This window comes from Bos indicus, chromosome 20 (assembly GCF_029378745.1).
Source record: "Bos indicus isolate NIAB-ARS_2022 breed Sahiwal x Tharparkar chromosome 20, NIAB-ARS_B.indTharparkar_mat_pri_1.0, whole genome shotgun sequence".
Lineage (NCBI taxonomy): Eukaryota > Metazoa > Chordata > Mammalia > Artiodactyla > Bovidae > Bos > Bos indicus.
In genome coordinates, this window is record NC_091779.1 from 10,668,114 (window position 1) to 10,691,582 (window position 23,469).

Sequence of the window (23,469 nt, forward strand, 5' to 3'; positions counted from 1 at the left end):
ATAGAATACAGAACTTTGAATACACCTGTGTCTGGCTTGCTGTAATTATAGGAGGCTTTTCAGATTTTGTTACTTTTAATTTTTCTGCTTTTTCAGATGAAATTTTTTTCTATCTTGTTCTCCCCTGATAGCCCCTGGCTACTTTGTTCCAGTCACTGACTTCTTTAGACACTGATTCTGATGCAGTGTAAAGTGATGTGTTCATTCACTAACACAGTAGAAAAACTGAATAGAAAATTGACTAATTTCATTAAGTTCATAGTTGCAAACTGTCTGGCTAGACTTACAGGTTTAGTTTCTGACTATGGAGTAGAATTTTCCCCTGTGAGAAACTGGTTCATGTATTGCCCAAGCTCTGGACTCATCAGCGTAGACTCTAACCAACAGGAAGTACTAGCTTTGCATGGAAGAGACTTAGGGACACATTCACAGTTCTCTGTGAGATTTGGTCCTGCCCCTAGGATTTGCAGGCTTGTGTTGGTGAGTCATGGTGGGGGTGACAGTGAAAACTCCTGTAACTAAGGGACAGACCCTGCGGGCAACAGCCTAATTCAACCTCAGTGAAGTCTGATGGCCATCAAGATAGGTCCTGCCAGTCTACCAGGGCCGCAGAGCCAGAGCTCTTGAGATGGGACCCAGCTTCTCTGTGATGGCATGTCTTTTGTTTTTCCATAGGCCTTCCTATGTCTCCACAAGACATGCAACAAGACAGTTTCTTGGTGATTTTCACCTCAAATTTGCTATGAGTCTGATACCTGAAGCTGAGAAGGCATGGCACTGCATTGTAGTTAGCAATGCAATGCTTCAGATCTTTAGAACTGAGGCCGCAGAACTCATTCTGGGAGGCAAACTCATTTTGCCTGTGGCTTTAGTCACATGACTCTCACATGTGGTGGACAGCCCAGAAGAGACCAAGGCAGGGGTGGGTGAATGCCCCAGGACCTACCCTTCTGATATTCCGTGGGATGGGCTCTCCTTCCCATCTGCTCTCTTGTGAGTACTAGACCCACACAACTGGTCTCCAACATGTGTTGATATAAGAATATGTTTGAATAAGCAATCTGCAGTTTGGAGATTTAATGAATTCGACCAAACCTCTAGCCTTAGCTCCTTGCGCCAAGGCTTTCCATGAGTTAAGTGTGTTAAGACCTTGCCCTTGTGGCATGGTTGTAATGCCATCTTTGAAAAGTTTCCAAAGCCCAGCTAGACCATACTTGTTTTTTTGCTTACATCAGTTAGACTAGAGAAGAAGATGGTGAAAGCATACTTCTTTCTTTTGCTCAAAGAAGAAGGACAGATTTGGATCTAATGTTTGCTAAGTAAGAGGTAAGGGAGGAGGATTAGGGCAAGGGGCCAAGAGGTCTTGAATCAGGGTTCTTAATTCTTCTACTGCTATTTTGAGTCTACTCTCCTCTCAAGTCCATACAGGCAAAGCAATGGGATGATTAAATAAGGGCCCACAAAAATCCTAACATTGTACATAGTCAAAAGGGAATATTTAGTTTCAAGATTGAAACAATTATTATTTTCAATTTCTCTACTTTTCTCCCTTCTTCTTTTCCCTAGTATATGCAGCGTAAAACTCACTTCAAAATCACCTGAATAAACATCAGTGTTAATACCTCCGGTGAAGCAATCCTGTGGGTAGCTGGATTGGAATTAGAAGCCAAGTGAGTCTAATAGGAAGGGAAAAACTGAAAAAGTTGAAATTTGAAATGGGGCACAATTTGGATCAGAGTATAATGCTCTGGTGGGTATCAGATTGGATAATACCAAAAAGAGGACAGAGGGAAAGAAAGAAAATATTTAAAAATAAATTAATTGCAGCCACATACAAATCCTTCAGCAAAATTAGAAGCAGCCTGAGCCAAGACAGCATAAAATTAATAGACTATATTCAACTTAATGGCTATGAAAGCCAAGGAAGCAATACAATGGTGAGTCATTTAAAATGAAATGTACTTTTTTGTGTGTGAAACAAAGAAAGGAGAACAAAAGGATTGAAAGACTAAAATGAAAATAAAAGTTTAAATATGTAGATCCAAAGTCCAGTGGAGACTAGAAGCATTCCAAAGTAAGACAAAATGAATAGTGAGAAATAAGATTATACTTAACAAAGAAATGATCTCTTTCTTTGTTTTATTTTAGGCCTCACAAAGAAACATAAAAGACAAGTACCAGGGAAAGACATGATTCTGTGGAATAAAAAGATGAAAACCAGCCATGACCACATGAAAATAAAAGAAGATAAAGATCATTTCTTGAACAATACCTTCACATCACCAGAGCTGGGGAAAGTGGAAAGAGACAGAAAACTGGTAATTATTGCCAAGAGACTTCATGCATGCATTTACACCGTGATGATTGATTTTTAAGTTTGCAAGTAATCTCATGAGCACATTTTTGTTGCAATAATTGTAATCATGCATTAAAGTCCCTGTTGGCCCCACCCAAAGCCGTTTTTCTTCCTAAAGTATTTATAAAAAAAAAAAATGTAATAGAAGTAACAAACCTAGACGATCATCTTTTTCTCAGTAAGAAAAATATAGGCTAGCTGGTCCTTTCCACTCTTCTTTTGTATTAAATTTTGAAAAATGTATTTAGTTTTGGCTGCACTCGGTCTCCGTTGCTTCCCCTAGTTGTGGTGAGCGGGGCTACACTCTAGTTGCGGTGCGTGGGCCTCTCACCGCTGTGGCTTATCTCGTGGAACATGGGCTCGAGGGCGTGAGGCTTCAGTACTTGCAGCGTGTGGGCTCAGTAGTTGTGGGTCATGGGCTTAACTTCTCCGAGGCACGTGGAATCTTCCTGGCCCAGGGATCAAACCTGTGTCCCCTGCATTGGCGGATGAATTCTTAACCATTAGACCACCAAGGAAGTCCCCTTGCTACTCTTCTTCTGTTCACTTTTGATCATCAGGCAACTTTACTTTGAATATAACATTTCTAGTATTTCTATTTCCCTTTTTACTTTTGTGGCGCTAAAATGTTCTTGAAATTAAAATGTTCCACCCTTTCCCACTCTTCAGATCCCCATCTGTTCTCTTCTGAGCACAAGGCCTACACAGCTGGTCTCAGAAATGGTCACATCCAGGTTGACATAAGAATATGTTCAAGTAAGCAGTCTGTAGTTTGGAGACTCAATTCCCAAAACACCTAAAAAGTACCAGGTAGTATTTCTAGGACCTGAAGAGAAAGGCAAACATGACAGGGTCCCAACCTTTAAGAAAATCCTGGCATAACACTAGAGAAAACTCATAATATTCTAATCCAGCAGAAGCTAGAATCGAAATAGTTAATGCCCAGGCCCCAGAGTTATGCAGATCTGGGTTTGAATGGCAGCTCTGTTACCCATTGTTTGTATGGTTTTTAGAAGTTGATCTAAATTTGCAGTTTGTGTCATGTTTTGCCTTTTCATGCTCCTTGGCCACCACCCTATCCTTTATGGCAACAGATCCTATCTCTCTGACCACAGAGGTCGACCCAGGACAGACCAGTCACTGTATTTATCACTCCTGGCTGCAGTAATTGGTTCAGAGCTGAACACATGATCTAATTTAGGTCAATTAGAGTCCTTTTCTGAGATTTTTTTCTATCTGGAGCAAGAAGAGAAGAGCTATCTTTTCTTTTCTTTTTTTTCTGTGGATATTAAGGCTGTAAGAATGCAATTTTAAAGGTATTTGCAGTCATTGTTTCAATGTTGTGAGAATAGAGAATAAAGCAATTAAAATAGTATTTTATTATGTTATTTGAATAGTAAAAATATATAGAATGTATGTATATTGTATGTACATTATATATGTCTTATTATCATTATTTTTTTGGCTGCATGGTGTGGCATGTGAGATCTTAGTTCCCTGACCAGGGATCAAACTTGCATCCTCTGTAATGGAAGTATGGAGTCTTATCCATTGGACTACCAGGGAAGTCCCTGTAGCATATTACATAATATAATCCAATTACTTTGCTCTTTTTAGATATAATTACAATCCTGAGCTTTGTGTTTTTTGCACAAGTATATACAACTTATATAATTTATTATTCATATTGTTTAAACTTTATAAAATGATGGTAAATTGTATGTTGTTTCCATCATTCTACTAGAGGGGCAAAAATTAAGAAGTCTGACAATTTTCATACTGTTCATGGGTTAAAACTCAACATTCAGAAAACTAAGATCATGGTGTCTGGTCCCATCACTTCATGGCAAATAGGTGGGGAAGCAATGGAAACAGTGACAGACTTCATTTTTGGGGGCTCCAGAATCACTGCAGATGGTGACTGCAGCCATGAAATTAAAAGACACTTGCTCTTTGGAAGAAAAGTTATGACCAACCTAGATAGCATATTAAAAAACAGAGAGACATTACTTTTGCCAGCAAAGGTCCATCTAGTCAAAGCTTTGGTTTTTCCAGGAGTACATGATGTGAGAGTTGAACTATAAAGAAAGCTGAGCACCAAAGAATTGATGCTTTTGATCTGTGGTGTTGGAGAAGACTCTTGAGAGTCCCTTGGCCTGCAAGGAGATCCAACCAGTCCATCCTAAAGGAAATCAGTCCTGAATATTCATTGGAAGGACAGATGCTGAAGCTGAAACTCAAATACTTTGGCCACCTGATGTGAAGAACTGACTCATTAGAAAAGACCCTGATGCTGGGAAGGATTGAAGGCAGGAGGAGAAGGGGACAACAGAGGACTGGATGATTGGATGGCATCACTGACTCAATGGACAAGAGTCTGAGTAAGCTCCAGGAGTTGGTGATGAACAGGGAAGCCTGGCGTGCCATAGTCCATGGGGTCGCAAAGAGTTGGACACCACTGAGCGACTGAACTGAGCTGAACAGGCCTTTAATTACTGACTGACTGACTGTCATTGAAGACATCTTTGGGATGAGTTTCTGACAGGTTGTGATATGATCTCCAGCTGCTGGGTCCTCCACTTGGAGCCTATCACTCAGTTGTGTTGGATTCTTTGTGATTCCATGGAGTCTAGCCTGCTTGGCTCCTCTGTCCATGGAATTCTCCAGCCGGGTATACTGGAGTGGGTAGCCATTCCCTTCTCTTAGGGATCTTCCCGACCCAGGGATCAAACCCAAATCTCCTGCATTGCAGGCAGATTCTTTACTGTCTGAGCCACTAGGGAAGCCTATGCATTAGTTAACTGGTGGTTTGGGCCATCTCCCTGGAAGGTGGTGTAAACAACTTCTCCTTTTGAGGTCTTAGGTGCTATACAAAGGAAGATTACACTTTGTTTTCTATATATTTCATTAAGAATCATTGTTTTACATTTTAGCATTTCTAAAAATAAGAATGTGTCTTACAGTTGACAGCTTCTTGGCAATAATAAAAGGTAGCCTTTTTGTTTTTCTTTCTTCTTGTTGTTGTTCAGATGCTAAGTCATGTTCAACTCTTTGTTATCCTATGGACTGTGGCACGCCAGGCTCCTCTGTCCTCCACTATCTCTGGAGTTAGCGCAAATTCATATCCATTGAGTCAGTGATGCTATTTAACCATCTCATCCTCTGTCGTCCCCTTCTCCTTTTGCCTTCAATCTTTCCCAGCATCAGGGTCTTTTCAAATGAGTCAGCTCTTCTCATCAGATGCCGAAAGTATTGGAGCTTCAGCTTCAGCAGCAGTCCTTCCAATGAGTGTTCAAGGTTGATTTCCTTTAGGATCAACTGGTTTGATCTCCTTGCTGTCCAAGGGTCTCTCAAGAGTCTTCTCCAGCTTCATGGTTTGAAAGCATCAATTCTTTGGCACTCAGCCTTCTTTATGGTCCAATGCTCACATTCGTACATGACTACTGGGAAAACTATAGCTTTGTATATGGACATTTGTTGGCAAAGTAATGTCTCTGCTTTTCAATATGGTGTCTAGGTTTGTCATAGCTTTCTTTCCAAGGAGCAAGTGTCTTTTAATTTCATTGTTGCAGTCACCATCTACAGTGATTTTGGATATCAAGAAAATACAATATGCCACTGCTTCCATTTTTACTCCTTATATTTGCCATGAAGTGAGGGGATCAGATGCCATGATCTTAGTTTTTTTAATGTTGAGTTTCAAGGCTGCCTTTTCACTCTTCTAGTTTTCTTTCTCGATGATACCTAAAATGGAGGTGTTTCTCACAATCAGTGGAGTCTTAGACTTGATTAAATAGAGTATGCTTACCTAATACAGATGATCTATGTTTGCTCTTTTTCCAACAATTATTTTTATACATAGTGATCTGCATATATAAATAATATTCAGTCAACAGTCTGGAATAGAAATGGAGTCAAGTTTTGTTTTGTAGTGGTTGGTAGGGGGTCGAAGGAAGATCTTCCAACTCTCTCCATTGTAGTAGGCAGCAAACAGGAAGAGGCGATGCAAAATGAGAGAGAAAGAGACAGAGAGACAGACACATGCACAGATTTCCTTATTACTGATCACTTTTCAGTCCCTCTGGAAGCTTGATTGTATATCTTGCTCTGGGTGCCTTGAGTTTTATAATAAATACCCCCCACACCTTTTTTTTTTTTTTGGATCAAGCAAGCTTCCATTTCCCACAACCTGAGGATCTCTAATTAAGACAAGTACTCAGCAAGATACTCAAGATATTTAATGAACACTTTATAAGTGCTTTTTTTTTTTATTACTGTACTAAAACATTTATGGAGATTCACTGAAAGCACTTCAAGAATAGAAAGGTAAAGAGAAAAACTTGATTGTTGGGTCCCAGTTGGGGATGCTGGGCGGGTCTTAAAGAAGAGTGGGTGATACTTGTACAAGCAGGGATGGGAAGCCAAAAACTCCATGCAGAAGGATGCCCAGCAAAGGTGAAGGGAGAGCTTGGGAGCTGGGATAGTGTGAGTCTTGGGTGAGAGGCTGAGCCTGGTTTGGAAGGACCTCATATGTCAAGTGATGGAATTTTTGCTCTATCCTGAAAGGCTTGCAGAGGAAGCAGGAGGGTCCAAGAGATGACTTTTTTTTTTCCTAATAAACTATAAAGGTAATAACATAAGAACTTCATTTAAACACATCACTTTGACACCAATATGTAAGAGGAAGTGGAGAAGAATGGAACTCATTGGGAGGCTGCGGCAGTATGGGTGAGAAAAAAGCGAAAAGGAAGTACCAACATCCCCCTCCCATGTGACATTAACTGGAGCGGACTTGTCACTGGTCTGTGGGAGCATTCTCCTGCTGATCATCAGTGGCTCATGGCTGTCCACTAGCTCTTCCTACAGGAGCCCTTAAATTCGTGCGCCTGCTCCATTAGCAGCCAAGCCAGCTAGCTATGTCCTTGGACTCCTTTCCTCAACGGTCCACGTGTTTGTCTGCCACCTGGTCTTATCCCTTTTCCGGCCTGCTGCCAGGCTCTTTCATCCAAATTCAAATGGTAGACCTCCCACGTCTTCCAGGCAGCTCTGCACATCGATCAGACCGGTTCAGACTTTCTGTGTGCTTGTGTCTGAGCAGTGCACCCCTCCCCCACCTCACAGGCAACACAGAGTAATCTGAAAAGAGTCTAAAACCAACAATGTACACAGGCTGCGTTGGGACCTTTTCCCCTTTACTATGGCATTTTGACAGCAAGAAAAATGACACTGGGATCTCACTTATTGATTCACAAAAGACCTTCCTTGTGAATTTGGATACAGATACATCTGCCTAGTCTAGACGAATCTATGTCTATTTGTGGAATAAAAAGCTATGGTAATATAGATGTTGTCACTGAAATTGACCTAAAGAGAGATTCGCTTTTCCCAGTGGATAGTGCAGAAGACATATTTGGCTCAAAACTCTTATAAATTATATGGAGGATGATATTTTACATTTGGGGGAATAATTCTTACACAGTGGAAGTAAGGGAAAAATAAATTGGGAATATACTGCTCAGTTCTGGCCATGTGGTCATTTTAATGATGCTGTAAAAACAGAGATGGAGCAAATGAGTGCTTCTTTATGAGGATGGGCTGACTACTTAATGTTCTCAATCTGGAAAGATGAAGGTAGAGAGGGATGTGATAAAAAATTTACAGTGTCATGAAGGGAATGAAGTAGGTGAGTAACAACTCGGCAAAGTAAGGGTAAGGAACATATACTGAAGGTAGTTTGGAGACAAAAGAAAGTGCAGCTTTATATATTTATAGTAAAATCACGATTCATTATTCTAAGAGCAGTTAGGTCAAAATATGATGGGATTCAAGCAAAGGCTTAAATTAACTCAAGGATGTAATGTTGACTTGACAGTGGGTATACTTAAGAAATATGCCTGCATTTTTGGTTTTAAGTTTTAAAAGTAACATGTTCATCAGAGAAAAAGTAAAAAAATCATACAAGCAAAATTTTTTAAAATTAGAAAATATAATCTCTTAGAGATACCTATTGATATTTTGCTGTATTAATAATTTGAGTTCATAGATAAATTTGGTGGAAATCTTTACAGTATTGGGTAATTTTATTTGGAAACATAATATATCTTTTAATTTATTCATGTTTTTCTTTATGTCCTTCAGTAAAATTTTAATAATTTCCTTCATATCCATCCTGTATATTCTTATTAACTTGATTACTGGATCTTCAGCATTATTACCTTTTCAACATTATTTTATTTATCATTTATTTTCAGCATTATTACCCTTCATTACTATTGTGAGTGGTTCTCTTCAATTATTCTAGTGGTTTATTTAGGATATATAAAAAAAGTATGGTTTTTAAAATATTTATTGTTCAAGTGAGGGCCTCTCTGGTGGCTAAGTGGTAAAGAATCTGCCTGCCAATGCAGAAGACACGAGTTTGATCTCTGAGTCAGGAAGATCCCCTGGAGAAGGACGTGGCAACCCACTCCAGTACTCTTGCCTGGGAAATCCCACGGACAGAGGAGCCTGGAGAGCCGCAGTCTATGGGGTTGCAAAAGAGGCAGACATGGCTTAGCGACTAACAACAACCACCACGATTGTTCAAGTGGCTTTCCCACGAAACTTAGTAGTTTCGCTTCCCTGATGGCTCAAAGGTTAAAGCGTCTACCTGGAATGTGGGAAACCCGGGTTCGATCTCTGGGTCGGGAAGATCCCCTGAAGGAAATGGCAACCCACTCCAGTACTCTTGCCTGGAGAATCCCATGGAGAGAGGAGCCTGGTGGGTTACAGTCAATACTTAAACTTTTATTTTGCTTTTCTATCCATTTTAATTGCAAAGCTCTTCTAAAATGATACTAAATGACAGGCATATTCCTGTCTTGTTTCTCAGTTTAACGGAATGCTTTTATTGTTGTATCTTTAGGTATTAAATTAGCCATTAGATTGAGAACTTCTCTTTACCAAGTTACATTAAAAGAGTATGAACACATTCATATTCTACTGTGCTCTTTAAAAACCAAGAGTATATTTTGATTTTTTTTCAAATATCTTTTTTGCAACTTTTACATGATCATATGATTTTTCTTCTTTGGACTTATTGATGTGAATGATTTACTAGTGTTGAAAGTACTTGTGTTCATGGAATGATTCCTGTTTGTTTATTGTCAGGAGCTAAGGAAGGGCTTGGTTGAACCATTCATCTCTGATCCTCATTGTATCGGCTGGGGCAATTGGAGCTGAAGGACCCGCTCCCAGGATGGGTTTTTCATTTACGTGTCAGCTTGCTGGGTACCCCTTGGTTTCTTTTTCCTGCTCCACAAGCTCTCTTGCATAGTGACTCTTTTTCTCACTTGAAGTTCTCAGGGCATAGTGACTTCTGGGTTATCACATTTCTTACATCTTATCTGGCTTGCAAAAGCAAATGATCCCAGACATGGAAGCTGCAAGACTCCTCCAACTCTATGGTTATGACCTAACCATAGAAGTTTTCAAGTGTCATTTCCACTGGATTTTATTCGTCAAGCCCGTCACTAAGGTCAGTGTAGATGCAGGTGGAAGGGAATTAGGTTCCGCCTTCCAGCAGCAGGAATGGCAAAGAATTGGGGGTCATTGTTAATAGCTTATTATTTTTAAAATTGTTGCTGGTGTGGTTTGCTAATATTTTTCATGTGTTCGTGCAAACATTCCTAAATGATGTTGGTCTATAGATTTCTGTGTTGTATTTGCCAGTTTTTTGGTACCAGGGTTATGATAGTTGTTTTTTAAAACTGAATTGGAAAATTTTGATTTTTTCTAGTCTCTTTAACAGACTAAATAGCATTAGAATTTCTTGCTCCTTCAGTTCAGTTCAGTTGCTCAGTTGCTCATGCCAGACTCTTGCAGTCCCAGGGGCTGCAGCATGCCAGGTTTCCCTGTCCATCACCAACCCCTGGAGCTTACTCAGACTCATGTCCATCAAGTTGGTGATGCCATCCAGCCATCTCATTCTCTGTCATCCCCTTCTCCTGCCTTCAATCCTTCCCAGCATCAGGGTCTTTTCTAATGAGTGAGCTCTTTGCATTAGGTGGCCAAAGTATTGGAGTTTCAGCTTCAGCATCAGTCCTTCCAATGAATATTCAGGACTGATTTCCTTTAGAATTGACTGGTTGGATCTCCTTGCAGGCCAAGGGACTCTCAAGAGTCTTCTCCAACACCACAGTTGAAAAGCATCAATTCTTCAGCGCTCAGCTTTCTTTATAGTCCAACTCTCACATCCATACATGACTACTGGAAAAACCATAGCTTTGACTAAACGGACCTTTGTTGGCAAAGTAATGTCTCTGCCTTTTAATATGCTGTCTAGGTTTGTCATGAACAGACTTCTAAGTGAGTGTTCCTGGTGTAAAGTTCAGAAAGTGTTTTTGGGAAGGATGATGAGACTATGTTTGTTTTTTTTGTTTTGGGTCATGGCTTGAAGCATGTGGGATCTTAGTTCCCCAATCATAGAATGAACCCATGCTCCCTGCAGTGGAAGCATGGAGTCTTAACCACTTAACCAGTGAAGTCTTGAATTGATGCTTTTGAACTGAGGTGCTGGAGAGGACTCTTGTGAGTTCCTTGGACAGCAAGGAGATCAAACCAGTCAATCCTAAAGGAAATCAACACTGAATATTCATTGGAAGTACTGATGCCGAAGCTCCAATACTTTGGCCATCTGATGTGAAGAGTCAACTCATTGGAAAAGACCCCAATGCTGGGAAAGATTGAGGGCTGGAAGAGAAGGGGGTGGCAGAGGATGGGATGATTGGATGGCATCATTGACCCAATAGACATGAGTTTGAGCAAACTCTGGGAGATAGTGAAGGACAGGGAACCCTGGTGTGCTGTGACTCATGGGGCTGCGAAGAATTGGACACAATTTAGCGACTGAACAACAGCCACCTGGATGATGAGATTATGGGGAAGACAAGCAATGTAGGATGGTAACAGAGGAGATACAGGTAACTTGCCATTGATACAGGCTCACTCTTAGCCTAAGTTTCCAATTCTGGGAACACTTTCTGACAGGGAATGTGATCCATATCATTAATGACAAGGAGATAAACTAGAACTCTGGATAGTTTAGACTGGAAGCAAATAGACAGGTGGATCACTCATCTTGAAGACTTTGAATTTGTGCTGCAAAGAGGTTACAGAAAGCATCTATCCTGGTAAATAAATCATCTCACTATTCAGAAAGTAAATTTTACTTAAAAAGAAGCTATGGGTAGCCCATGCAAAATGAGATCCAGAAATAATTGGAATGGTGGCAGATGAAAGATGAGAGAGTTTGAGTAAGTCCTGAAAGCCCAAAGGCTAAGAATACCAGGATAATTTAAAATTATGGGAAAGGTTTGAAAACACATGTAGCTGCAGGGAGGGTTGGCCGAAGAACAGAAACAGAGAAAACCATAGGAAATGGAAAAGAAGGGAAATGGAAAAGGATGAAGATGTTACCTTTGGAGGAATGCAGACGCACATAGAAAGATGCCAAAAAAGCCAGGCAAATAAGAGCTCTGGATGGAATTTAGTGTATGTAGCTGAGGAATGAAAGCAAAATCCACCACTGTACTAGTAAAAGTGGGTGGGGAGTCTACCGCAAAAACAGGGGCGAATACTGTGGGTTTCAACAGGAGGTAATGTATTGTATTCAAAGACATTTGATCATCCATCATAGCATTTAGACACACGGTCTAGAGAATACAAGTGCAAAGGGCAGAATAAAGAAAAGAATGTCTGGCGACTCTATATATAAACCTGTAAGTCTGAGCTGAATTTCCCGTTGCCTACTCTAGTTACTGTTTGCTTCTTTGTTGACATGTAAAACATTTCCACAAAGTGGTTTGGGGGTGTATTAGTGAAATGAGGCTCACGGTAGAAAACAGAAGACTGTAAGAGGAGTTTATGACATTTGATAACTGCTTTATAATATAAAAACAGGTTTGTTTCTTTTTTTGGTTGTACTTGTGTGCTTTACAGAATTAATCTTACGGTTTAATAGCTTTACACCTTGAGCACCTTATACCTTTGTATTTCGTGCTTTGTTGCAAACACTTTAAGCAACAGGTTTATCATCTCTTCCTGGATCAGCCTGGTATCACCTTTGGGGAACTGTGTCTTCTAGGAATTCAGCTGACCATATGGTCTTAAGCCTGGAGTTTTGGAGAAAATATTTATTTGTAGCTGCATATTTGTGTGTTTGTTCCAGGGGAGTTAGAATTTATCTTGTAAGGAGTAAATACTTCTCTTTGGGACCTTCAAGATGGTATAGCATCTTAAAAGAAACCAGAAAGGGAGTATTCAGTTCAGTTCAGTCGCTCAGTCGTGCCCGACTCTTTGCGACCCCATGAATCGCAGCACGCCAGGCCTCCCTGTCCATCACCAACTCCCGGAGTTCACCCAGAGTCACTTCCATCGAGTCAGTGATGCCATCCAGCCATCTCATCCTCTGTCATCCCCTTCTCCTCCTGCCCCCAATCCCTCCCAGCATCAGAGTCTTTTCCAATGAGTCAATCTTCGCATGAGGTGGCCAAAGTACTGGAGTTTCAGCTTTAGCATCATTCCCTTCAAAGAAATCCCAGGGCTGATCTCCTTCAGAATGGACTGGTTGGATCCCCTTGCAGTCCAAGGGACTCTCAAGAGTCTTCTCCAACACCACAGTTCAAAAGCATCAATTCTTCGGCACTCAGCCTTCTTCACAGTCCAACTCTCACATCCATACATGACCACAGGAAAAACCATAGCCTTGACTAGATGGACCTTTGTTGGCAAAGTAATGTCTGTGCTTTTGAATATGCTATCTAGGTTGGTCATAACTTTTCTTCCAAGGAGTAAGCGTCTTTTAATTTCATGGCTGCAGTCACCATCTGCAGTGATTTTGGAGCCCAAAAAAATAAAGTCTGACACTGTTTCCACTGTTTCCCCATCTATTTCCCATGAAGTGATGGGACTGGATGCCACGATCTTCGTTTTCTGAATGTTGAGCTTTAAGCCAACTTTTTCACTCTCCACTTTCACTTTCATCAAGAGGCTTTTGAGTTCCTCTTCACTTTCTGCCATAAAGGTGGTGTCATCTGCATATCTGAGGTTATTGATATTTCTCCCAGCAATCTTGATTCCAGCTTGTGCTTCTTCCAGCCCAGCGTTTCTCATGATGTACTCTGCATAGAAGCTAAATAATCAGGGTGACAATATACAGCCTTGACATACTCCTTTTCCTATTTGGAACCAGTCTGTTGTTCCATGTCCAGTTCTAACTGTTGCTTCCTGACCTGCATATAGGTTTCTCAAGAGGCAGGTCAGGTGGTCTGGTATTCCCATCTCTTGAAGAATTTTCCACAGTTTATTGTGATCCACACAGTCAAAGGCTTTGGCATAGTCAATAAAGCAGAAATAGATATTTTTCTGGAACTCTCTCGCTTTTTCCATGATCCAGTGGATGTTGGCAATTTGATATCTGGTTCCTCTGCCTTTTCTAAAACCAGCTTGAACATCTGGAAGTTCACAGTTCACATATTGCTGAAGTCTGGCTTGGAGAATTTTGAGCATTACTTTACTAGCGTGTGAGATGAGTGCAATTGTGCGGTAGTTTGAGCATTCTTTGGGATTGCCTTTCTTTGGGATTGGAATGAAAACTGACCTTTTCCAGTCCTGTGGCCACTGCTGAGTTTTCCAAATTTGCTGGCATATTGAGTGCAGCGCTTTCACAGCATCATCTTTCAGGATTTGGAATAGCTCAACTGGAATTCCATCACCTCCACTAGCTTTGTTTGTAGTGGTGCTTTCTAAGGCCCACTTGACTTCACATTCCAGGATGTCTGACTCTAGGTCAGTGATCACACCATCGTGATTATCTGGGTCATGAAGATCTTTTTTGTATAGTTCTTCTGTGTATTCTTGCCATCTCTTCTTAATATCTTCTGCTTCTGTTAGGTCCATACCATTTCTGTCCTTTATCGAGCCCATCTTTGCATGAAATGTTCCCTTGCTATCTCTAATTTTCTTGATGAGATCCCTAGTCTTTCCCCTTCTGTTGTTTTCCTCTATTTCTTTGCATTGATGGCTGAGGAAGGCTTTCTTATCTCTTCTTGCTATTCTTTGGAACTCTGCATTCAGATGCTTATATCTTTCCTTTTCTCCTTTGCTTTTTGCTTCTCTTCTTTTCACAGCTATTTGTCAGGCCTCCCCAGACAGCCATTTTGCTTTTTTGCATTTCTTTTCTATGGGGATGGTCTTGATCCCTGTCTCCTGTACAATGTCACGAACCTCATTCCATAGTTCATCATGCACTCTGTCTATCAGATCTAGGCCCTTAAATCTATTTCTCACTTCCATTGTATAATCATAAGGGATTTGATTTAGGTCATACCTGAATGGTCTAGTGGTTTTCCCTACTTTCTTCAATTTAAGTCTGAATTTGGCAATAAGGAGTTCATGATCTGAGCCACAGTCAGCTCCTGGCCTTGTTTTTGCTGACTATATAGAGCTTCTCCATCTTTGGCTGCAAAGAATATAATCAATCTGATTTCGGTGTTGACCATCTGGTGATGGATGGGTGAATTTAACTCAGATGACCATTATATCTACTACTGCAGGCAGGAATCCTTCAGATGAAATGGAGTAGCCATCATGGTCAACAAAAGAGTCCAAAATGCAGTACTTGGATACAGTCTCAAAAATGACAGAAAGATCTCTGTTCGTTTCCAAGGCAAACCATTGAATATCACAGTAATCCAAGTCTATGCCCAACCAGTAATGCTGAAGAAGCTGAAGTTGAACAGTTCTACGAAGACCTACAAGACCTTTTAGAACTAACACCCCCAAAAGATGTCCTTTTCATTATAGGGGACTGGAATGCAAAAGTAGGAAGTCAAGAAACACCTGGAGTAACAGGCAAATTTGGCCTTGGAATATGGAATGAAGCAAGGCAAAGACTAATAGAGTTTTGCCAAGAAAATGCACTGGTCCTAGCAAACACCCTCTTCCAACAACACAAGAGAAGAATCTATACATGGACATCACCAGATGGTCAACACCGAAAGGGAGTATAAGAATCTCTTAATGCCTCCAGCCCATACTTTTTTTCTAGTGAAATGCTCTTTAAAATAATAAAACTACATATGACCCAACAATCCCACTACTGAGCATATACCCTGAGAAAACCACAGTTGAAAAAGATACATGTTGCTCAGTGTTCATTGCAGCAGTGTTTACATTAGCTGGGACATGAAAACAGCCTAGAGTCCATTGACAGATGAAGGGATGAAGAAGCTGTGGTATATATATACAATGGAATATTACTCAGTAAAAAAAAGAATGCATTTGACTCAGTCCTGGTGCAGTGGATGAACCTAGAGCCTATTATACAGTGAAGTAAGTCAGAAAGAGAAAAACAAATATCCTATATTAACACATATGTATGGAATCTAGCAGAGAAGGCAATGGCACCCCACTCCAGTACTCTTGCCTGGAAAATCCCATGGACAGAGGAGCCTGGTGGGCTGCAGTCCATGGGGTCCCTAAGAGTTGGACACAACTGAGCAACTTCACTTTCACTCTTCACTTTCATGCATTGGAGATGGAAATGGCAACCCATTCCAGTGTTCTTGCCTGGAGAATCCCAGGGACGGGGGAGCCTGGTGGGCTGCCGTCTATGGGGTCGCACAGAGTTGGACACGACTGATGCGACTTAGCAGCAGCAGCACAGCAATGTCCCCTCCCTCCTGAACCTCTCTCCCATCCCTCTCCCCATCCCACCCTTCAGCCTGTTGCAGAGCTCTTGTTTGAGTTCCGTGAGTCACACAGCAAAGTCCCGTTGGCTACCTATTTTACATATGGTATTGTAAATTTCTATGTTGCTCTCTCCACACTTCTCCCCTTCTCCCTCCTCTCCTCCCACTGTGCCCATTGGTCTGTTCTGTTTCTCCCTTGCTGCCCTGAAAATAAATTCATCAGTGCCATCACTTCAGATTCCATATATACATGTCAGTATATGATATTTATATTTCTCTTTCTGACTTAACTTTGCTCTGTGTAATATGCTCTAGTTTCGTCCACCTCATTAGAACAGATTCAGATGTGTTCCTTTTTATGGCTGAGTAGTATTCCAATGTATATAGGTACCACAGCTTCTTTATCCATTCATCTGTCGATGGATATCTAGGTTGCTTCCATGTTCTGGCTATTGTAAATAGTGCGGCAGTGAACACTGGAGTACCTATATCTTTTTCAGTTTTGATTTCCTCAGGGTATATGCCTAGGAGTGAGATTGCTGGATCATATGGTAGTTTTATTCCTAGCTTTTTAAGGAGTCTCCATACTATCTTCCTGGAGAAGGCAATGGCACCCCACTCCAGTACTCTTGCCTGGAAAATCCCATAGACAGAGGAGCCTGGTGGGCTACAATCCATGGGGTTGCTAAGAGTCGGACACGACTGAATGACTTCACTTTTCACTTTCATGCATTGGGGAAGGAAATGGCAACCCACTCCAGTGTTCTTGCCTGGAGAATCCCAGGGATGGGGGAGACTGGTGGGCTGCCGTCTATGGGGTCACACAGAGTCGGACACAACTGAAGCGACTTAGCAGCAGCAGCAGCATAGCATCTTCCATAGTGGCTGTATCAGTATCTACCAGCAATGCAAGAGTGTTCCCTTTTCTCCACACCCTCTCCAAAATTTATTGTTTGTAGACTTTTTGATGATGGCCATTCTGACTGGTGTGAGGTGGTATCTCATTGTAGTTTTGATTTGCATTTCTCTAATAATGAGTGATGTTGAGCATCTTTTCATGTGCTTGTTAGCCATCTGTATGTCTTCTTTGGAGAAATGTCTCTTCAGGTCCCTTTCCCACTTTTTGATTAAGTTGTTTGCTTTTCTGGTATTGAGTTGTATGAGGTGCTTGTATATTTTGGAAATAATTATCAGTTGTTTCCTTTGCTATTATTTTTCCCATTCTGAGGGTTATCTTTTCACCTTGTTTGTGGTTTCCTTTGCTGTACAAAAGCTTTTAAGTTTAATTAGGTTCCACTGGTTTATTTTTGTTTTTATTTCCATTACTCTAGGAGGTGGGTCATAGAAGATCTTGCTTTGATTTATATCATCGAGTGTTCTGCCTATGTTCTCTTCTAAGAGTTTAATAGTTTCTGGTCTTACATTTAGGTCTTTAATCCACTTTGAGTTTATCTTTGTGTATGGCATTAAGTAGTGATCTAATTTCATTCTTTTGCACATAGCTGTCCAGTTTTCCCAGCACCACTTATTGAGGAGGCTGTCTTTGCCCCATTGTATATTTGTGACTCCTTTGTCAAAAATAAGGTCCCTGTAGGTGCATGGGTTTATCTCTGGGTTCTGTATCTTGTTCCATTGGTCTATATTTCTGTTTTTGTGCCAGTACCATACTGTCTTGATGACTGTAGCTTTGTAGTATAGTCTGAGGTCAGGAAGGTTAATTCTTCCAGCTCCATTCTTCTTTCTCAAGACTGCTTTGGCTATTTGGGATCTTTTCTGTCTACATATGAATTGTGAAAATTTTTGTTCTAGTTCTGTGAAAAATGCCTTTGGTAATTTGACAGGAATTGCTTTGAATCTGTAGACCAAATTTGGTAGTATATTCATTTTCACAATATTAATTCTTCCTATCCAGGAACATGGGATATCTTTCCATCTGTTTATGTCATCTTTGATTTCTTTCATCAGTGTCTTATAGTTTTTGGTATACAGGTCTTTTTTCTCCTTAGGTAGGTTTATTTCTAGTTATTTTATTTTATTTTTTTGTTGCAGTGGTGAATGGTATTCCTTAATTTCTTTTTCTGAATTTTCACTGTTAGTATATAGGAGTGCAAGTGATTTCAGTGTGTTGACCATGTATCCTGTGCTGAATTCGCTGATGAGCTCTAGTAATGTTCTGATAGTTTCTTTTGGGTTTTCTATGTAGAGTATCATGTCATCTGCAAACAGTGAGAGTTTTGCTTCCTCTTTTCCTATCTGGATTCCTTTTATTTCTTTTTCTTCTCTAATTGCCATAGCTAGAATTTCCAAAACTATATTGAATAATAGTGGTGAGAGTGGACACCCTTGTCTTGTTCTTGACCTTAGAGGGAATGCTTTTAGATTTTCACCATTGAGAATAATGTTTACCATGGGCTTTTTATATATGGCCTTTACTATGTTGAGGTAGGTTCCTCTATTCCCATTTTTTGAAGCATTTTTATAATAAATGGATGCTGAATTTTGTCAAAGGCTTTTTCTGCATTTATTGAAGAACATCTTCATCATTTAAGAAATATTTCATAGACACGAAATTGTGTTCTAGATACTTTAACTTCATTGACATTTTGAGCTTCTCAGAGTGACAATTTACTGAGAAATGAGATTATGTCCTTTCAGGTTTCTTAACACCAACCACAAGGTCAAATAGCTAAATTAAAAAAAATACTATTCTCTTTAACTTTTCTATAGTATTTGACTATGCTGAGAAATTTTCTTTCTAGATATTCTCTATTTTTGTCTTCTCTACTGACACTGCCAGAACTGGACTCTTATCTTCTGTCTTCTGATGTACCATCTGAAATTTTCTCTCCCCATCTCTGCCATTTCATCCTTCCCATTACCATTAAAATGATCTTTGATTAATTCATATCCCTGCTTAGAAAACAGTGATACTTCCCAGTTACCTATAGGAAAAATTACAAAAATCCTTGGCCATGTATCTAACTCCTGTCTCAGCAGATGCGGGATAATCAGTCTGCCCTCTCTCCATTGGGCCCAGTCTTCCTTGTCCTCCTTCTCTGCAGCCACTTAAGACATGTGGCTCTCCAAGTGCTTCCTATGACCAACCTAGGTCTTGGAAGGAGACCATAGCTGTGGAGACCTGAACATCGTTGCAATGGAGAAGAGAGGAAAGGTTGAAAACCAAGAGGCTTGTCTGAACAGTCATGATCTCAGCTGTCTGGGCAAAGTGGTTTACCACTCTGAAAATAACACTGCTGCATGTGTACAGAGACCTCAGTGGAGAAATTCCATGGCTTGAGAGCATAGTGGAGTGTATTGGTGTCTTGAGCACGTTGGTACTGTTGTTTTGGGATGGGAGAGGGGTAGCTGTGGGCTATGGGAAGGCAAAAGGATGCAAGTGCAAGGGAAGTGACAAATGCTTCCATTTGTCTGAACTTACCCTGAACCACTCTAATCACAAGAATCAGGTTTCCTGGAGAACAGGCTCATGGGTTAAAGAGAGGCTTTTGTGAGGCTATTTTTGGCCATTATTGTGGATGCTGTTACCCATAGTGTGCTTCTGTATATATCATAACCATGGTGACCATATGTTTTTCAGGTTAGCACGTGTCAGGGTGGTAAATTTTAATTTTCCTTGGGAAAATATGGTCACCATAGCTATGAACTGAAAAGAAGAATGATTCTTAGACAACCAGTGCATAATATGCCTAGTCAGTAAAGAGCTATGAAAAATTTAATATATTGAATAAAAACAGTACAAAGCATGGAGAGTCCAAATGAATAAGAATCTGATTTCTACCACCATGTTATCGTCTTCTGATCTGTTTTGTAAATTTTGTCTTCTTTTTAATAACCTTGAAGTGGGGGCCAATTCTAGTGTCAAACTGATTGAACATCTTGACCCAGTTTTAAAATCCAAGAATTTTTATGAATAAATTGCAATAGAGAATGAATGCACCATCAAATTTGCACATGACTTTGAATTTAGAAAAAGTTGCGCTACCTCCTGAAATCACCGTCAGCATTGGGTGACACCATCTTTTTTTGAGCCATACATAGCACTCTTCTGGTTCTTTATAATACCAAGTAGAAGCCAAAACACAGAATGTTGGGTGGATCATGTAAACCGGGCAGAACAGATGTTATAACTATTACTGCCTCTCCTCATCCCATTCACCGGGAGCAGGAGAGCATCTTGTCATTGCTTCCATATCTTCTGTACATCTATACATCTGCTTTTATCCGAGCTCCACCAAGAACGTGGACCACTAATCCTGCAGATTTTCCTTAGACATTAGTTTCAATAATCAAGTATCATTTTTAAAATTTCTTACATTTATTTATTTATTTTATTGACTGACCTACAACATTATGTTAGTTCAATATTTCTGCACATGAAAATGATTACTGTAAGTCTAGTTATCATCTGTCACCACACAGAGTTATTATAATATTACTGATATTACTTTACTGATATAATATTACTTTATTTTCCTTGCTGTACATTTCATCCCCATGACTCACTTATTTTGTTGCTGAAAGTTGCACCTATAAATCTCCCTCATTTATTTCCTCATCTCACTCAACATCCCTCCCCTCTGGCAACCACCTGTTTGGTCTCTATATTTATGACTCTGTTTCTGTTTTGTTATGTTCGTTCACTTGTTTTGATTTTTAGATTCCACATATAAGTGAAGTCATATGGTGTCTGTCTCTCTCTAATTTATTTCACTTAGTGTAATACCCTGCAGAATCAGGTTGTCCAAAATGGCAAGATTTCATTCTTTACTTGGCTGAGTAATATTCCTTAATCAAGTATCATTAGACTCAAGAAGCCTGCCTAGAATTAATGCTGCAAACGACACCAAACTTTAGAATCATAAGGCTTCCGTTTACATTTTCCTTTCTTTCTTTTCTTTTTTTTTTTTTTTACATTTTCCTTTCTAAATAAGTAACCAGGCAGGTTTTCTGTGTGTAGTGGGCCTATCAGGATACTCCTGATTTCCTTTCGAGTAGGAAAAGTGGAAAATGTGAGCAGCAATGTGATTTAAGTCTGCGATGTACCACTGAATAGGTCTGGGATGCTGAGTCTGTGTTCTCTGGATCACTTTTATGTCCTTGTGGAAATCAGGCTTCCGTTTGCCTACTTTGTTGTTGAACATGTTACAAACTCTCAGTGTCCCCCTTTGACCCCCTGGACACTGTTGTCTTGGGATTCACTGGCATTTGGGAGGGCTTTGGCAATGGTGGAACAAATCTATCCCTGTATTTTGGGGTATCATGGAGGCTCTGGTGTGTAAGACTGGATGTTTGATATCATTGCCTGCCCTCCCAGACCCTTTCCTCCCACTTCACCTTGTTTTGTGCCCTAGGAGGCTGACCTGTATAAGCTGGAAAAAAGACACCTGGTCCTCAACTTCCAGTTAGCAATGGGAGTTCTGCTGGTGGTCGGAAAGGAGAGAGGGGAATGAGGTCCAGGTGTCTCCGTGCCGCTATTCCTCTGTGCTCATGGCGGTTGGCCGCCTTCCTCAACTGGAGGCCTCAGCTCCTGTCAGCTCCACTCAGCTTTGCCTCTGGATTCTGCTGCCCGGGCCTTGGGTGGTAGCAGTGCCCTGCTATTACTAGCTTTCAGGTAACACATCATCTCTTGTGCTATGTTATGGGCATCCCTGATCATAGCTTTGTAAATAGTCCCTTATTAAACTCTCCTCAAATTACCCAGCTTAAGAATGGCATCTCTTTCCTTCTGGGACCCTCAGCAATACAGGGAGTTATTCTTGAATAGGTGATGTTGGTAGAAGAGTCCTGAAGGACTGTTCCGGTGACCCCCAGAACCTGGCAAAGCAATGTAACTGACGCACGCCTGTAAGCTTCCCCTTGATCCTGACAGTGAGTGGGAAGCTCTGGCCACTGTGATTTCTGTCGCTGCCATCTGAGACTGCCTGGGTTACCAGCCTCCTTGTCCCTGGAGGGCAGCTCCACCACAGCTCTGGCTTTTAATAGGAGCCTGAGAGAGAGGAGGAAACAATTCTTCTTCATTATGCTGCTGGCACAGGAGGAGGCAGCAAGTGAGAAGAGATTTCAAAGCATCACCCAGTCAATGGTGCCCATCGTCTCTCCTCTGGTGCTGGCGGCCCAGGTCCATCCTGGCATCAGACGTCAGTGAGAGGAGCTGAGCTGAGGCACCGCGCCTGGTGCCTCCCTCCTGCCGTCTTCTTTGGCATCTCTGTCCCCTTGAAAAGCAGAACCCCATTAGCAAGTGAAATGTCATAGTTTCAAACATGCAAACAAACAGGCCGTGCGGTCTGCCAAGTGGCCTGGGTGAAATCACAAAGAAATCTCAGTGTCCTGCACCTCGCTGGGGCCTCCTCTCAGGGGACTGAGTAATGCTTTCATACAGGAGCAGGACTCACTTTCTCCCTAGCTAGTGGGCATCCAGCTTCAAAGCCATGACTCCTTTCCACCAGTGACCCTGCCTGACCAAGCCTAGTGAAGTCTGCGGGAGCTGGGTGACCCTCTGCCCACTGTCAATTTAAGTGACTGAGTCACTATTTGGGACTCAATGGATCCCCTTTCTCGCATCGTTTTCCAGTCTCAGGTTTCCTGAGGGAAGCTTCCCTCTCCACTTGTGTATTCTTGAGTAGCTCATCAGAAAGATCTCAAGGGCGGCTCCAGATTGAGGAAAGTGGCAGGGACACTATCTGCCCAAACCAGCAGCCAGCTTATCAAATGTGGGTAGCACAAGAGGGAAGAAGATGCTAACTAGAGTTGGGTTCCTTGGCAAAGAAATAGTAAACAGCAAAACAGTCATTTCAGAGGGCAAACTGTTTGCCTTACTAATAAAGCATGGCTCATGATGGAAAATAACTCAGGAGAAAGTAGGGAGCAAATGGATTTAGTTGCTATGGGAACACAGTTGGAAAAAAAACATGCAATATGTAAATACTGTGATTTGGTATTTTAATGTACTTCTTTTCCATGAAGAAAATTCTTTGACAACTAAAACTAACAACTCATTCCTTTGCTATACACAGCACTGATTGACAGAGGCTGGGCAAGTGGGTTTCTGAATTCCATTTTGCCCCTAGGAGCAAATATATCTTTATACTCAGGCATAAAAATCAAACATCAAGAGCAGTGGTTTTCAACTCTGGCTGTATGTTAGAGTTACTTGGGGAGCTTGAAAAAAATTGGCCACACCAGGTCTGATTAAATCAGTTTCTTGGAGGTGGAGAGGTGGGAGGAGCTGGGCATCGGTATTTTTAAAAAGGTACCTCCCAGTCTTGTCTTTTCTAGTGGGTAGCCAGTGTGGCAAACCAGTGGTCTGAATCCTGATTTGAAATACTTGGTGTCTATGGATCACTTATTTTGCCATATGCCTCA

At 41.0% G+C, this 23,469-nt stretch overlaps 1 long non-coding RNA gene across 3 annotated transcripts in view; it reads left to right on the forward strand.

Annotated features, from left to right (window-relative positions):
- Positions 1-23,469, forward strand: part of LOC139177991 (uncharacterized) — a 214,713-nt gene that overhangs the window by 40,874 nt on the left and 150,370 nt on the right. For 2 of the 3 annotated variants that reach the window (XR_011562410.1, XR_011562409.1), the window contains one exon: positions 2,149-2,318. This is a non-coding gene — a long non-coding RNA (uncharacterized lncRNA). Of the gene's footprint in view, positions 1-1,566; positions 1,671-2,148; positions 2,319-23,469 lie in introns of all 3 variants that reach the window. The other variant, XR_011562408.1, reaches the window with a different exon arrangement.